Below are 17,234 nucleotides of genomic sequence, written 5' to 3' on the forward strand. Positions count from 1 at the left end.
CCATACTCCTTGCTAAAAGAAAAACTTCCTACAATTTAATTTAGCAGAATTTAATTGAGAAAATTTATTCAAATTGGGAAGCTACAGAATGGCTTCCAAGGGACTCCAGATAGTCACATGATGGGGCAACATTTATGCACAAAAAGAGGAAGTGACATATACATACACAAGAACAAAAAAGAAAATGAAAGAAAGAAAATGGAAGTAAGAGAATGAGCAGAGAAATAACTGGTTACATGTGTTATATACTGATGTTTGCCTACATGGGCACAGTTTAAAGGGTAGGCTGTCCATGACTGACTGAACTGTAGCTGCTCTGATTGGCTGTAACATAGCAATTTACTAAAGAAGAGGCCTTTCGTGTGAGGTTGTGATTTGCTTATGGGAACTAAAGCAGGAGTATAGAGGCTTTCTTAGGCCAACATACTATAGCATCCTATTCCCAGATTCCATTTACCTCAGACTGTACATTTCTACACAAGATTAATGACATGCATGCAAAACATAAAGACACATGAAAAAGCTATTACGAAAAACTTTGTGAAGAAACAAAACAATCAACTTAAACCAGATTCAGATACAACCCAGATGTCTAAGTATTAGACAGAAAATTTAAAGTGACTCCATTTAAACTCCCTAAGACTGCTGGGAAAAAAATGGAAATACACATATACACCTGGGAATTTCAACAAAGAGATGGAAACAATAGAAAAATAATAAATGAAAAAGGTACAAAAAATAATACGCTGACATACAAAAATGCCTTTTACAGGTTTAATGATAGAGGAAACACAACTGGGGAAAGAATCAGTGAACTTAAGAGATGTCAATAGAAATCACTCAAATTTAAACACAGTGAGAAAAGAGTGGGAAAAAAAAAAAAAACAGGGAAAGAAAATGAACATCCAAGCGCAGAGAGACAAAAATCAGTCTAGCATACATGTAATTAAAATTCCAGAAGGAAGAGAGACAGAACAAGGAAAAGAGCTATTTGAAAAGATAGTGGCTATAAATTTCTCCCTAATAAAATACACAAAACTACACACATCTTACATTCATACACATTCACAAAAATATGTTTTAAAAACTACCAGAAACCAAAAATTAGGATAACATTTTGAAGAAATGTTGAAAATAAAAAGAAGAAAGTATAAAGAAGATGAAAAATTACAGTGAACTTTACATCAGAAATCAAGTAAGCCACAGCCATGTAGTGACAACTTTAAAGTACTGAAAGAAAAGGAAGAAAAACCTGGTCAAATGGGAATTCTAGACGCAATTAAAATATCTTTCAAAACTAAAGCAAAAATGAAAACTGTTTCAGATAGTAAAAAAGACATAAATAATTACTAGTAGACTGCAGACTAGTAAACCACAGTACAATGAAATGCTTTTAAAAGAAAAGTTTTTCAATAAGAATAAATTACAATGCCATAAGTTTTTCAATAAGAATAAATACAATGCCATAAAAGAAAAAAAAGGAAATATACACAGAAATGTAGAATACTGAAAATGAGATAAATAAAAATAAACATAACATTCATTTTATTTCTTTTTTAAATTTTATTTCAAGTTCTTTTATATATTCAATCACATTATTTAGGTTGCAAAGTTAATATTGTAACATGTGTCCATTTCTCCCCAGTCTAGTTGATAATACTATAAAGTTATCTTCAACAGATAATATCCCAATTCTTTGTCCCATTAATGTTATGCCTCTCTATTTTTCTCCTTAATTTCCTTCCTCAAACTCTACTCCTTCACCCCCCTTCCCACCCTATATCTGGTATTCACAACCATTTACTGTGTTTCTATATCCTTTAGTCATTCAGATTTGGTCATAGAGTGCAGACAATTAATATTAAGTGGAGACATACAATGTCTCTCCTTCATAGCCTGACTTGTTTCACTCAGCAGTAAATCTTCCATATACATCCACTTTCTGTCAAAAGCCAGGGTCTTGTTGTCTTTTATGGCTAAACAGTATTCCATAGAGTATATGTGCCACAGTTTTTCAAACCATTTTATTTCTTTTAAAATATATCTCTTGAAGAAAATTGGCTGCCTAGAGCCAAAAATTGTAGCAGTAAATTGTGTGTTTATAGTGTCTACAATATAAATGTATGTTAATCATAGAACAATGAATGAGAAAAATGAACTGGGATTATAATGTTATGAAGTCCTGGGACCAACAGTTGGCATAATGGCTATGTCGCTGGACTCCCAGATAGTCGACCGTGGTTCGAGTCCCGGACTCAGCAGCTTACACTCATGTCGGAGCATATGCATGCGTGCCCAAGATCCCGAGAGGAAAATGGAGGAGAAGGGATTGTGGTGTGGCCATCCGCCCTAGGGGATGATTTCTCGCTTTGTGTCTCTCTGTCTCTCTCTGTCTTTCTGGCGAGCGCACGTGCCCTATAGCAAAAGCCTCTCCAAAAAAAAAAAAAAAAGTCCTTACCTATGGTAAGCTATATAATATTATTTGAATGTAGAGCATGAGTGATTAAATATATACTGTAAACACTAAAGCAAAAGTCTTTTTGAAAAAATTAAAGAGTGGTAATATGCTCATAGACAGCTTATAAGCTAGTTATAAAATCATAAAAAAAAATTCTTGATCCCAAGGAAGTCAAAAAATGGAGAAAAACAGCCAAGAAATAAATAAATAGAAAAATAACAAGCAAGATGACAGATTTTAGTACGAGCATGTCAACAATTACATTAATTGCAAACAGTCTAAACACGCCAATTAGAAACTATCAGAATGGATAAATGAAGTAAGACTCATTTAACATAAAAGATATAGATAGGCTGAAAGTAAAAGAAAGGAAAAGATATAGTAATTGAAAGAAAGCTAGAGTAACTACAATAAATTAGACAAGATAAACTCCAGAAGAAGACATTACCATAAATAAAAGAAATTGCATAATGATTAAAGAGTAAATGTACCAAAAAGACATAAAAATACTAAATTTGTATGCACCTACCAACACAGCCTCAAAATACAATAAGATTACACAGAACTGATGAAAATCCACAACTAAGAGAATTTGACACTCACTTCAATAACAAATAGAATAAATATAGAAAGTCAGTAAAAATACAGAAAGTCTGACCAAAGATTTTAAGAATAACATCATGAAAAGAAAATAGATGAACCAAAAGCAGCCAGAAGCTTTCCTGGCACCTCCCATGGGTGACATTGTAGTAAAATACTTCCAGTGAGATACCTCCTCATGAATAGCTTTCCTCAGAGTCCTAGATTCAGATTTCTAGCAAGTTCCACCATGAGTTCTCTGCCACCTAGTAATCCATAACTTTATCCTCTCCAACAAGGTCTGTCTCAGCCCTGGGGTAGAGGTACAAGCTCTTCTTTGGATTCTTCATCTCAGCCCTGGATGTGAGGCTGCTCTTCCTATCTGCTAATTTTCTCTTCTTTAACATTCTCTTTACTTTATATAATTCAGTCTCTCATTACCCCAAACCCCTATTAGTTCAAATTCTTTATCTTTAACTTTCTCTGTTCAAATTTGTTATCAATACGTGGGTTCTGTCTCCTGATTGAACACAGATAAATTACAGATCATTCTTCCTCAGACCCAGAAGGAATATCCTATCAAAGACTTTGAGGGTCTTCAAAACATCTCACTTTAGAGCTTGTATTCAACCCCACTGTCAAAAAAAAAAAAAAAAGGAAGAGGAAGTCTGTTTTATTTACTTATTGTCATACAGAAAATTGCCAACATGGCAACTGCACATACTGGTTGAGACAGACTCCCAAATAGTCTTGCATCTTTTTCCTCTTGAATAGAAAACAGAATAGACAGAACACTCATGCTGCCCATCAATTCTACAGTAAATCCCTCCTGTGGAAACACCAGGTTAGAAGAAAAGAATTTCTCAATACATGAACAAAGTTACCCATTAAGAGGAAAGCACAGCAGAAAAACCAGATATCTTGCCTTCTCATTTTTCATGGCACCTAAGACTTCATGCATTTATTTCCAAGCTTAAATAAATAAATAAGTAAAATTCTGTGCATAATCATTCCAAATCCCTTATGATTTTTCATAGCACTAATATTCTCACACCATATACTTTTCTATTTGGGAGCTTATTCCATCTATGTCCTTAACCTTCAGAAGTCAGAAGATGAGACCACAGTCTACAATAATTAAAACAGTAGGAAAGAGAAAGGGGAAAAGACCATCTAATTTTCATATATTGATTGACTGAGTTTGACTTGTTCAAAAAATTCTAACTGGTTTATCAACAGATTTGAAAAAATGAATAGCAGGACCTTAAAACTATAGATGGGGTAAGAAGGAGACTAAAGTTCACTTTTTCATTGTTCACTGTTGCTTGAATACCCCAAAGCATTCCTACTTATGTGAATAGCTCACATCATGGGAAATGGGAGTACATTCTATACTGTCTGTGGAAAATTCACTGTTCAAAAGTTCCACCATTTATGATGAACTTAAGTCCATTACCATTGTTTCAAGTTTTAACCCTTGGAATCATGAAATATACGTGCCAGCAAAAGTGTTTCAAATTAAAAACTTCTGCTATGTTCTCTTACTAACTTTGCACCTTTGATAATGAAGAACATTGCTCTGCTCGCTGAACAAAGTTCCTGGAACAAGTAAGACAGTCATCATAAGTAATAATGAGATGAGACAAAGTTCTCTCCACCCTCCACATGATTACAAAAGATCATCAAAGGAGCTAAAAACCCAAAGCCAACATCCTAAGAGTCTGAGAGGAGTGAAATCAAACCATCTGTCCAGAACTCCTTCTGATCAAGAGCTGCCTCTGAGCAGAAATGTGTCTTTCTTCCTGGAAGACTCTTCAGAGTACCAGAGACTAGGTGATCCCCATACTTCTGCAGATTGAACCTCCGATGCTAGAATTTGGCCAAGATCTTCACAAAAGACTTAACAGTATATCAACGTATTTAACAGTATCTTGTTAAATATGAGGATGTGAAGAAAGATAATTTACACTGACCTTTCTAATGACAGGTAAATGTTAACTAGCAGGTTAGAAGATAGACGCAAGTTTAAAAAAAATATATAGACACAAGGTTATGGCTAAAGTTCAAAGACTTGGTGTTTTACATGCATCCAGTATTTTTCTATTAAACGGGTGGCCATTACATGCTAAAATTTGCATTAATTTCACACTAGCAAAGAAGAGATGAAAGAATTCAGATCCCACAGAAATTGACTGAGAAACAGTTTCAACAGGCTCTAGAATTTGGAACTCACACATGGGACTTTGCATACTAATCTGGGTTCTAAGAGACACAGGGTCCTATCACTTGCTTCCAAACCCACAAGGTAATTTTTTTTTCTTTTTGAAATGTTCTTTTTAGTTGATATTACATTGTACACACTAAGACATTTACATGTCTCAGTAGGAGTTAAAAATAGAAGGTATCCACCCGTTGTGTTTATTCTGTGAAACAGAATATCTTGAACTCTAAGCATATTGTGTGCACCAAGTGTACAGATGATATAAAAATCTAAAGCTGGTCTCAATTATGGAAATAAATGCCAGCTCTGTGAATGAGCTCCTCCTTTACATTTTGGAGGAAGGGGCAATATGTTTCAATAGAAGACAACAGATGCTAAGGGCCAAAATAGCTACCTACACAGGAAGGGTGGGCTTCTTGTGGGATCCAGCAGATGGGGAAAGCTTCCGCAAAAATGTAACACTTATGCTGGACCTGAAAAGGAAAAGTAAGATCTAAATAACTGAAAGGGGGTTACAAGGCATTTCAGGTAGTGGGAATCATATGTTCAAAAGGGGAGAGGCAGGAATATACGGAGTATTTCACTGAATGATTCCAACTGGACTGTAAAAATATGTTCAGTGACAGAGACATATAAAAGGCAGGTAAGTTAGAAACCAGAGTCTAAAGGGTCTTAAAATGCTTAATTGGTAATGAAAACCTCAGGCCAGCTCTGTGGCCTAGTGGTTATGTGACCCAAATCCCACTAACTGACCACAGAGTTTGAATACAGGCCTAGAAGCTTGAAAAATAAACTGGTCACATGTGTTTGCATGTCCCAAATCTAGACAGGATAGAGAAATGGTGAAGAGATTGCCTCATGACCGTACTGCATTGGTGGTGGTGGGGGGGGAGGGGGTCTCTCTCTCTCTCTCTCTCTCTCTCTCTCTCTCTCTCTCTCTCTTTCAGTCTTTCTGTCTCTCTTAGGCAAGAAGTTGTACTCTCAGACAATTAAAAAACAAAAAAGATCATGAAAATCTCAATTTGTTAGGAACAGAGAAAATTTTTCATTGATAGTAAGTGTTTAGGGTTGCCTGTACACAGTGATTATAAAATGTAGACTAATTTTACTTGGCATCATTAGTGTTTTTAAACTCTCTACAAATATTGCATATTCTTTTTCCCTGCATGTAGGAGCTGACGGATCCCATCTCCCCCTCAGGACCCTACTGATTTAGAAAAAGTGATGAAACCTTCCTTATGAAATATGGTGCTCATCTTTGCCATAAATTAATCAGTGATGCTCATATTTGACATGAATCAATCAATTCACCTCTCTCTTTCTCTTTCTCACACACACAACTGATTATCTAGGTATAGACTAAGTCTTTTACATATAATAAGTTCTTTAACCCAAAAACAATACTGCAACTATCTTTAGCCCCACTTAGTAAATGAGGAATGAGATTCAGAGTTCATTGGCTTACCCAAGTCCATTCCGCTAGTCAGCAGCAAAATGGAGTCAAACTCGGATTATTTCTGGTACTAAAGTACATGTACATCCTTAGCTGGTTTTCTTATTCTGCCAGTAATCTTACTTTTTAGTAATCTTTCACCTATTTACAACATACTCATATCATGTTTTTAGACCATCACTGCTCAGTTTTTCTTGCACATTCTATACTGCCACCATCTGGTCTTTTATAAAACTTTCAAGCTTTCCTCTGGAATTATACTCAGCCTTACTAGAGTTTGCATTCCCTTAAGTTAAAGTACGTGAGACTAAACTAGTGAAATAGAATGTTATGACTTTTGACTAAAACAATGTTGATTTTTTCTAGGCTTTGTTTTCCGATTTTAAGGATTTTTTTTCTTGTCTTGAGCTGCTGTTAGGTTCATGTACCTACTATTTGAACAGAATCCCAACCTGTTTTCTGGCTTTAAGTTTTAAGCATATTTCCTTAGCATTTCTTTGATTTATTAAAGTTAGCTCTGCTTTTCTTGTAATTGAAAAAATATAGTAAAAACTACGTAATGACCATAGTAAACTATATAGCATCAGCTGGGTGCTACCTTATAGTATATCCATTCTACTCAGAGTTTCATGCCTTAAGTCAGACATGTATTCATAGACATGTATATATCAGCAGAGCTTGCTATTGAAAGTAGTTAGATTATTTAAGAAATTTTGTGAATCAATAAAATGTGAGGGAAAAAAAGAAATGGAAAACAACTGTGGACACCTGAGATAGTATGGGAGGAGCATGGGAAATGGCAGAGGGTGAGAAATAGGGGGAAAAATATATATATACTTATATATATGTATGTATATGAAACTAGAAATGGAAAATTATTGATGATAACATGTATGATTAAGCTACTATGCACCATCTTCTAGACGGGAAATTACATTTTGTATGCTGTGACAATGCTCAGTGAATAAACAAATTAACTAAAAAAAATAAGAAATATAAAAAAAGAAAGAAAGAAACAGTAAATCAAAAAAAAAGAAGTTTAAAACTTACATAAATTGGATTTCCATTACTTAAAAAATTCTTATCAATATGTTCCTCTTTACTTCCCTGCAACATATCAGGCTCCTAAGAGATTAACAAGAAATTAATTGACTAATGAAATTTTGCTGTGAAAAAATGCTACTATGGAGTTGTGTCAATTCTAAATGCAGAGCTCAAAGTGGGTTTGACGCATTTTTTTCTTTCAATGACTGTAGACACCCCATACTGGAAGTAAGAAAAGATGGGCAAATAGGAGTACATTACAAAGCCCTTACAGACAGATTCAAAAGGCAGGGAAAGAACCAGGAGGGATTTAGTGCTTAAGTCATCAACTTTTGAAAGGTTGATGGATGGCCATAATTTAATGAAAAATAAAACACATTCACATTTGCAAGAATGACAATAAAACCCTTGTCAAGTCCCTGCCATCATCTGGTTTCCTCTGCCAATCTGCACCTACCACAAATTACTTATTGTAGTCAATGTAATTCTCCCCTGTGTGGGTGGTGGGGAGGAGAAGCAAAAGGATGCACAATAGGACAACTTGATGTGGGAGGAGCAAACGATAGGGAGTTTATAGTCTGCATTCCAAGCTGGCCTCACTGTCACCGTGTCCATGAGCACTTACATCGGTTGACCTCTGAGCATCTTTGCAGTCCTCACGCCTTGACCCCCTCCTTTGAGAGTATAATTTTCATACCATATTGAAATTATGGGAATATTGAGAGTTGAATTTTTAAAAAGATATCAGGTGCTTGATTCCTACTACTTTCCAGGTACCATGTATGGTACTTCAAACCCACTGTTTCATTTAATTAACACTCACAATAACCCTATGAAGTAGAGACAATGATCCCATACCTCGCACTTACTGTATGTCATGCACTATTTAATACTCTGACCAATTAACCATCACAACAACCCTAGGAGGGAAGGGACTATCACTGATCCCATTTTACAGATCAGGGATCTGAAGCCTGGAGAGGTTGAAGTCCAACATTACTAAATGGAAAGCTGTTAGTCTGCATCTGGTTCCAGAGTCTGTGCTCTTAAGCGGTAGCACACTCTAACACTCCACCACACACGCACGCACACATCCTTTATTTATAGGTACGCACACACGCATCCCTGGTCTTATTTGTACCCAAGTATGTGGGGCTGTAGAGGGAGTAGATTCAGAGTTCAGGTGATCTGGGACATGTCAAACCCTCAGAATCCTTTGTAACACTCTATTTACCTGACAGGACTCAAAGGAAATAGGCCAGGTGGCAGAATTCACTACAACAAATTTTGCAATTGCCAGAACCTGGAATTCATAAAACTGAGAAGACAGAAGATTGGTGTCGGAATTCCTATAGCTATAGTTAGAACTGTAACAGCATCAGTTTGCTCGGGTTACCCTATCAAAATAACACAGACTGACAACAAAAATTTAATTTCTCAGAATCTCGGAGTCTAGAAGTCTGAGATCACAGTGTCTGTAAGACTGGTTTTTCTGAGGTTTCTCTCCTTGTCTTGCAGATGGTCATCTTTTGCCTCTGATTTCAGAGGTCTTTCCTCTGTACACATCTGTGTCCAAATCTCTTTTTCTTAAACAAACGATAGTCAGATGAGGTTTGGACCCACGCTGATTTTGTTTTAACCAAACGACATCCTTAAAGACCCTGTCCCCCAACACAGTCAAGTTACAAAGTACTGAGGATTAAAATATCATCACGTGACTTTGGGAGGGCCATGATTCGACCCGTAACAAGTCCTAAATAAAGAACACCATTCTAACAGTCCAGAAATTAATTATACTCAGAGGTAGAAGCTTAATTCTTAGTGATATCAACATAAATCCTCTAGGACCAGAGAATATTGATATTGATAATGTTTGGATTTTGTTTCTGTTTTTGCTTTTTATTTTCAAGACGAAGTTTCATCATGTTGCACTCCTCCTGCCTCAGCCTTCCAGCTGTGATAAAGGAGTGCCACCATACCTCGCTCTTTTCTAGACAAAGTCTCACTATGTGATCCACACTGGCTTTGAGCTTCCGATCCTCTTGCTTCAGCCTCTCTCAGTTGCCAGGACTTTGGGTGCACCTCTGGTCTTCAGGCAGAACTGGGACTCAAACTCAGCCCTTCCCATGTGGCCCAGACTATATAACACAGCATCTTAGCAGCATGCTCCACATTGACTGGACCTGATATCAATGATTTTTAAACACTTTTTACTGTTTTTATCTTCATAACAAAGTCTGAGATAAACAACTTTAATAGAAGAGTAAAATAAGATTCAGTGATTCTCAAATATTAATTTTGAGAAAAGATTCCCTTTTATTCTGTTGCCTCACTCAAAGGGGGAACTGTAATATCTGATATTTCCAGACATAAATTTCTGCTTCCTTCTATGAAATTCTCTCTCTGTCTTATTCTGTTTTCAGCTGCTATACCAGAATACCACAGACTAGGTAATTTATCAAGAAAAGAGACTTATTTGGCTCACAGTTCCAAGTTCAAACACAGTGTTGGCACATAAAGACCCATGGTAAAAGGCATCACATGGCAAAGAAATATGCCCAGGAAACAGAGAGAGAAATAGGACCAAACTTTATCCTTTTACCAGGAGCCCACTTCCACTATAACAGCATTAATTCATTCGTGAGAGCTGCCGCTTATGACCCAATCACTTTTTAAAAATCTCACTTTCTGAGGCCAACAGGTGGCAAGGTGGTCAAGGCACTGGACTTCCACATAGCCAACTATAGTTCAAGTCCCTGGCGCAGTGACTTGAAAATACTCTGGCCTCCTGTGTGCATGCCCAGAATCCAAAGAGGAGAGTGGAGGAGAAGAAATTATAGCATGGCCATCACTCTTGGGAGGTAAGGGGGATTTCCCACTTTCCCTCTCTCTGTGTCTCTCCAGGAAGCACACACACCCTATGGTAAAAACCTTTTAAAAAAAATTCCCACTTTCCAATTATATGGGCAATTAAATTGCAATAAGATCTGGTAGAGACATTCAAACAATCACAATTTCACATTGCATCATGCAAGATACTTAACGTATTTCATCTTAAAATGTTCCATGTGTTAATGCTTTTAAAATACTGTGTTTTTTCTAAAGTTGTGCAAGATGAATAATTAGATAATCTGTTTGAAAATAACTGTTCAAAGATTTTTGTAAAAGGAGGTAATTATTCCAATTCTCTTTAAAATAAGCACCCAGCTCCTACGTAGAAGGCTGTAGTAAAAATACACAATTTGGAACTTTAGCCAGTGATATTTTTCCAAGTTACGGATTGACATAAACACATTGTTTTCCTGGCCCTTGGATATATTGCTTTTCTGCTACAGAAAGAGAACTCCAAACCCTGCTATAATTGATCCATTTCTCCTATTTTGTAAGAAAAGCAAAAATCAACAAAATTCTGTCTGTTCCCCAGCAACCTGTGTGTTTTGGAGCTAGCGCTCCAACATTTCTCTTAGATCCTCATGACACAGTGAACTGACTTCCCAACAAACTAGCCTCTTAATTTCATCTTTCTCTGAAAGTAAAATAATGAGCTCTGTGATGCTGAAGCAAAGCTCCTGACTGCCAAGAAGAAAACCTTAGTGCCCATTCTGTCAGTCGCCGACTGAGATCAAGACTAATGAATTTCTGCTGCATGAAGAAACGTTTGCTCCTATATAGGGCCGAGTCCTGATCTTTAAACTGTGACAACCTTGCCAGGCAGTAGAGTGATCAACTGATGAAAGGATGTGTATAACACAGGTTTTAGGTTTGGCCTCCCCCACCCCCCACCCAAATGCTCCATGTAGAGACAATGACAATGTTGCCAGAGTTGGAAGTAACCTCCTATTTCTCTCCACTACATAGCCAATTTTCTAACATGACAGGTCTACATTTACTTTCACTTACTATTCCTCTTGTAGTCTGTCTACTGGCCCCTACCATTACTCTGACCGTCCTCAGACACTTTCTACTTTTTACATCCAATTGTTTCTTCTTAGTTATCTGCCTCAGTCTCTCACTTGTTTGACATTTTAACTTTTTTTTTCCTTCAAGAGAAAAAGGAAAGTTTCTTGAGAGAGCACCCCACGGGTCTCAAGCCAGAGGTCATTCGGCCTACCCTACCAAGGAGAGGGGATATATTTATATGAAAGGAGTGGATGGATAGAGTCACAACAATGGTGGGTACTTTGATTAACTTACTTGCCACTGTGACCTTATCAGCCCATCTATGAATGTCGGCTGCCAATAAGAGAGGACCCTAGCCAGAGAATTCTGGTCAAAGGTCACTGCAACCATCTCCTTATTTTCTGAAGAAAAATTACCTAAAGGCCATTCAGGGGCCAATTTAACAGTTCCAGCCTTTATCTTTTATTTTAAAAAAAAAAAATGGGGCAAGAGTGGGACAAGGGATTATGGGTGATGGTCAGTCTTCTGTTCTGGAGCTGCTTCAAACTGAGGAGGGACGCTGTCCTTTAGGATGAAAGGGAGGGGTGTGGGTCCTCTGGAGGCAGGCATGAATATTGTACCCTCTAGAGCAACAAAATGTTTTCAGCCTGTGTTGGGACCAATTGTTGGATGGTGTCTCAGAGGAAGTGGTTTAGTATTTTTAGGAGTGGAGGTCCTACAGAAACTAAGAGAAGAATTACAATGGGGGCAACCAGGGGAAGGAAGAAAGCAGCATTGTTCTTCCAGAAAGAGGTAGATGCCCCCTTTTTCTGCTCTGAGAAGGTCTAGGCCTTGTTGGTTTTGTAGAGTTACCTCGGTCATGGAGTCTACTTGGATTTGAATTTGTAAGAGATTTCAGGATATTCGTCTTGACTTTGTCGAAGGTTGGAGGAAAGATTTTAAAGTAGTGAAGAGATGTAGACCATGGTGTATATCCCAGTCCAGTTAGTAGGTAAACAGAGCTAAGTAGAGAAACCACAACAAAAGAACAGGCCAGTGTGAAAAAGGCAGGTTGCAATGTGAGCAAGAATAGGTGTCTCAGGCCTTGATTTCTGCCTCTGGTTCTCTCTTCCCAACTCCTGGGGTGTTTGTCAAAGTAGCCCAGTGAGAGGCTGGATAGGTGATGGGCTTTGTGAAGTGGCACTTCCTCCCAACATAACCGTGGTGCCAGCATTTCTAGGAATATTTTAGCTTAATAAAAGGCATAAAAAGCAATGACAATCTGGCATAACAAGGAAACGACAAGCGGCAAAGCAAGGCTTCATGAAGCGGCAGTTGGGGAAACCCCTGGTGGCTCTAACCACTAGGCTGTAGTGGCAGCCTGAAGGAGCTCATCCAAAGCCACTCCTGATCCCTGCATGAGCTTTTAGAGCTTTTCTTGAATATTGAGAACTGATTAAACAAGAACTTGTCTTTTAATATGGAAAAATACTTTTCTTCAAATTATAGTCAACTTGCCATATATAAAATCCCCTCACAAAATTACCTTCATAGTTCTTTTCTCTCTTTCTTGTTTATAATTTCATTTTCTTATTTTCTCTTCTTGTAAGTTTACTTTTGGAAATGACCTTAGCCTATGATTTAGACAAAAATTAGTATATTGAAGAACACATTTTTATTTGTCACTTTAAGGGTCTCCTGAGGGTTTCCTTATCCAGTGAGATTTTCAGGTGTCCAAGGACAGCCATTGGGGTCTCAGACGCCATCAGTCTTCAATTTTAGAGGCCAGTATAAACTCAGAAGTCCTGAAATCCAAAGGGAGTTGGCATTCTCATGTCCAGTGACCAACTCCACACTGCGGACAGGCCCTAATGGGGACAGGAGGATGTCAGTCGTGGGCACTGCCTTTCTTAGGGCCCTTTCCCACATTAGAAACATTTAGTGTCTTCCAAGGCAGAGGCTCTGATCTGGGCATTTCCCGATCCTGCCCTCGGTTGTAACTTAAATTCCCAGCCTTCAGGATTACCAAATAGAGTGACTCAGGTGGCTTTGGCCACAGGCAATTAGACCTTGTTCATTTGTCTTTTTAAGTTAAATCAAAGATTAACGTAAGGTGCCAAATCAATTAGAGATCTTTTAATAACTTTTAAAACCTCTTTTCATGTCTGCTGTTTCCTTTTTTTTTTTTTCTTTTTTTATTTTTTCTCCCTTTCCTCTGATTCCCCTTACTCCACACTCATTCCTCAATAAGGGATTAGAGTAGTAAACACACTGACTCTTTAGAATGCAAACATTCTACCTTCATGTAAATCAGTAGAGTGTGGTGCTTAAGAATCAGGCTCTAGGCCAGCTATGTGGCTCAGTACTCCACCATGCTGGAACCATACAGAAGACTGGGATTCAGTTCCCATGTCAATCAGTACATGCCTAGCATGCATGCATGTGCCATGGTCCCGGCTGGTTGAGGTTTGGGGTAAGAGGGTTGTTATCAAGATGTGAGACTACTGAAGGTATGTGTTTCTCTTCCTCCTTCTCTCTCCCCCTCTCGTGATACAAGCAAATAGACCTAAAAAAAATCAGACTCTCAAAGCTGACCTACTTGGACTTGATTCCCAAACGTACCACACTATGGTCTAAATATCTGTGTCTCTCCAAAATTCATGTGTTGAAACCTAACCTCTACTGGGATGATATTAAAAGGTGGGAATTTTGAGAGGTGATTCATGAGGGCGGGACCTCATGAATAGGATTAATGTGCGCATAAAACAGGATGAGAGCTTATCCGTAAAGGGGCTGTCCTGCAGAAGAGAGCCCGCGCCAGACCTGAATCTGCTGGCATTTCGATCTTGGACTTCTCAGTCTCTAGAACTGTTAGCAATGAATTTGTGCCATTTTTAAAATATCCAGTCTAAAGTATTTGGTTGCTGCCGCCTAGATAAACTAAGAAAAGCACTTGCAATGTGCACATTACTTTATTTCTCTGAGCCTCAATTTCTTGCATCTGTAAACACTGATGACCAATTTTAAGATTTGAGAGGATTCAATTAAATAATGTTCAAGAAACATTTATCTAGTTCATGACACACTCATTTTTCAATACAATTACTCTTATTATTATTCCTAATTTCAGGGGTCCTTGAGAGACACGATGAGAAATGGGCAAGCACTAGAGATCTTAGCGAAAGAGAAACCAAGCGACCTTCAGGTTTCGATTTGCTTGAACGGAGTTACCAAGTCAGAACTAGAAAAGACCTTTGAGTCCAGGAATCAGCAAGCTATCCCCTGCAGGATAAATACAACCCTGATCATTGTAAATAGAGTTATCAGAACGGAGCCAGGCCCATTCACTTAGGTATTGTCTATGGCTGCTTGTGTGCTTCAGCTGCAGAGCTGAGTAGTGATGACAGAGACCACCCTATGGCTAGCAAAACATAAAATACTCTACAAAAAAAAGTTTGCTGGCCCCAACCTAGTCCAACTCCTTTATATTCCTGATGAAAAAAAAAATTAAATGCAATCATTTAATTCAGAATTTTCCTAAGAAAATCTCCTAATACAACATCTTTGTTCAGTTACAGGAAATATATGCATGTAGACTGTTTACCCGTATAATAAAAGCTGCCTCATTAGCTTGTTTTGTTGTTTCTATGGTACAATTATAGCTCCTAGGAGCCCCACAGAACATGGGGTTTTATTCTGGTACTATTTAGCCAGCACTTGCACCGTAAAAAATGAAAGAAATTCCCATGAGAATTGGTAAAACCAAGATTAAAAGAAGACAGTATAAATTCATACTAAAACTGAGCTGTATTTAATATTAAGAAAGACAGCAGCTTTGCAATTTCAGCATGAAGTGGGAGTGTCAAGTTGCTACAGAAACTTCGGTCCTCCAAAGATTGATGACCCAAATGAACCCAGGCAATTTTTCATTCTCATGAGACAGATTGCTTAGATACTTTCTGGGAAGGACTAGCAGGTCTTCGGAAAGTTTCAAATGTCATTGTTTCCTGGTAACTGCTGCAGAGGTTGACAGGAGCATGGTCTTTAATCAATGGCTATCCATGGTTATCAGTCGATTTTCCAGAACGAAGAACATTTCATGGTTGAAACTTTGATCTGCTTCTGTTATTTCACATCTGTTCTATAATGCAGTATGAATATCAGAGATAGAAGCCACTCCTGAGGCTCCCAACAGTAAAGCTTAGCTTCACCATAAAACTTCAAAAATGGTTACATGTACACCTTTTTAGCAATGTCATCAGGTGAACAGAGAAAAATAAAATGTAGTTTCCCTTTCAAAGGAAGCCAGCTGTATTTTCTCCTGTGCTGCAAAGAATGGCATAAATCCTATAATATACAAGATGTTTAAAGGAATGTAGAAATAACCTGATAGCTTTTGCCATCAGAAACTTTCATAAAGGATCCCAGTGTTGTTGTCCTATAATCACCTAATTCAAAATCACCAAGTATGGTTGTTTAAAATACAGATTTCTGGTCTCTATTTCAGACATTGTGAATCAGCTTTTCTGTGTGTCATATCCATAAATATACATTTTTCAACAAGTTTTGAATATGATTTTAATACCTATTATGTCTCCTCAATGGATCCAGTGTTTCCTAAACTGAAGATCTTTTAGTTCTACCAGTCTAAACATTTTAGCTCTTCCACTATCTAGCCTTTTGACTTTGAGCAATTTATTTAAACATTTGTACAACACAACCTAGTAGCTAGCCAATAAATTTAATAAATTTTAAGAATTAAGAGGGGAGAGCCCAAAATGTCATGTCAGTATAATTACCTGGAAGAAATTAATAAACTTGAGTTAAAAATGGCTAAACTGCTTGAAGACAGCGTTGCGTAAAAGATACCATGTTTGACAACATGACTTTTAAAAAATGTACTCAAGTAAATATATTCTAATTTTATAAAATGTTAGCTTAACATTTCATGCTCTGGAGTCGCTTTCTTTTATACCGTAAATTTGATAGGGTAGACTAAAGTCTAATATGTATTTTCATAAGAATAAAGAAAATCTCGGAAATAGACAATTTACCCAGGATTCATGCTAGTCTTGCTTGTTGAATAAATTGTGCACAATTAGAATGTCTTTGGGGCAGAGTTTGAGTTAGCCTAGATGAGAAACCATCTAAACATTTGAATGTTGCTACAGACTAAATTAATGAATATTTTACTCTCACCAGCTGCTTCATAATCCTTGTCCTCCCTAAAAGCCATGAGATTACCAAGTCCAATTTTACCTTCTCCGGGGCTTTGTGCCCATATATAATACAACAGCTAAATCCCCCTGGTGTGTTACTGACAAAACAAAAGGCAGCTAAAGCAGCTGTAATCGGAGTCACTGTTACTAGATAAATGCCAAACCTGTTTATTTGTTCTTTGCTGCTACAAAGTACAGTTCAGAACTGAGCCTGCACTCCTCATGCCATTATAGCTCATGGACCCAAGGAACAAAGTGGCCACTAAACTTAAATACTGGGAAGCAACACCCCCTTACATTCATTTTTTTTAAATGTGGTTGTTTAAAAGACAAAGCTGAATATATTATTAATAATAATATATAACATGTATTGGTCATGTG

This window comes from Tupaia chinensis, unplaced genomic scaffold (assembly GCF_000334495.1).
Source record: "Tupaia chinensis unplaced genomic scaffold, TupChi_1.0 Scaffold146687_1, whole genome shotgun sequence".
In the NCBI taxonomy this organism is placed as follows: Eukaryota; Metazoa; Chordata; class Mammalia; order Scandentia; family Tupaiidae; genus Tupaia; species Tupaia belangeri.